A 1,410-nucleotide genomic window follows, 5' to 3' on the forward strand; every position below is an offset into this window, starting at 1 on the left:
AAATCTAATTGGCCTATCACCGATCAAAGACCAAACCTCATGGATGTTGTTGATTCTCAGCTGATGTGTGAGTAGATAGTGAACTCTCTGCGCAGCCCATGTGTATTCCAATTCAGCAAACTTTATAAACACTCCAAGAGATGATTCCTTCAGTTTATCCCACACGTCCACACCTAATCCTTCTCTCAAAAATCCAATTTTTGACATAAAACAATTGTGGTTCATGCTTCTATGTTGGAGAGGTGATTTCCCTTCTTCATAAAGTAGAGGAGGATATTTGATGCTATTGCTTGAAGATGCCATTCCTAAACAATATATCAAATCTCTCATTAAAAGAAATCAAAGAGAATCCGATAAGCAATTATATCCAAAAACAACAAATCGACACAAAAAAAATATATAAAATCAAGACACAATTCTTCAATGACTAAAGACTCAAAATATATAAAAACGTGAAGCTCATGACCATCAATTGAGACTTGTGGACAACAGTTGGAATTGAAACTTGATCAGTGACACAATATACTTTTTTTTCTATTACTTAAAAATGTTAGATATCCAATGATCTCAAAAGAGAACTACTTACGTAACAATTCATGGCCATTTGGTTACTATATATTCCAGAATTCTGACACGCATTACCAACAATCAGATGTAGTATAACTAACACCAAACAAGAGTCACCAAGAAAAGAAGAAAAAAGGTTTGTTCAGACTATTAGCTGCAGTATAGACATCAAGAACCAATGTAAAAAAAACAAACATTCAACTCTCACGTTAAAAAATAATCTTAATCTGCAAATTATAAACATTGTCATTGTTGATAGAATCCTGTAAATTTACTAACAGAAAAACAAAAATCCCATCCGTGAATAAGGATAAAAGATATACCTGCTTTTAGTTTGGACAATTATCTGCAGATGGTTGATTTAATCTTCTGTTAAGTCCAATGCCACTTGTATATCAAATCCTCCTTAGGACTCTAAAATCATACAAACATCATACAATTCAATGGAAATCAAAGAGCTTGCATAATGTAGACAGTGATAATTGGAGAAAATATCATATCATAAAGCCTAACCGGAATAATCAAGCTATTGAGGATCAAGACCCAACAAGAAGCCTAATCCTGCCCACCGAATCTGTCACAAGAGCAAGACCCAAAACAAAAACAAGGTTAATCTACAATTGCAATTAACAATTCTGTCATTATTATAATAATCCAATTAAAACTCACCGCCAGAGAAAATCACCAACCACCGAAGCCACTAAGTTCAAAGCCACCGGAATTCTTTAACCCAACTACGCCGGTGTCTGTAACTGGATGGAGCAGTGAACACCGGTGATTACAAATCACCAACCACCGAAGCCACTAAGTTCTTATTTCGCCGCCGGAACTCTTTAACCCAAC

The 1,410-nt window shown here is 35.1% G+C and overlaps 1 long non-coding RNA gene across 1 annotated transcript; it reads right to left on the bottom strand.

The window, feature by feature from the left end:
* LOC109128136 lies at positions 15-1,126 on the bottom strand. The gene is made up of 3 exons (XR_002034596.1): positions 1,081-1,126; positions 891-981; positions 15-305 (listed from the first exon to the last, which is right to left on the bottom strand). It is a non-coding gene; the product is annotated as an uncharacterized LOC109128136 (long non-coding RNA).

The sequence above is a fragment of the Camelina sativa genome, chromosome 12, assembly GCF_000633955.1.
Source record: "Camelina sativa cultivar DH55 chromosome 12, Cs, whole genome shotgun sequence".
Classification (NCBI taxonomy): domain Eukaryota; kingdom Viridiplantae; phylum Streptophyta; class Magnoliopsida; order Brassicales; family Brassicaceae; genus Camelina; species Camelina sativa.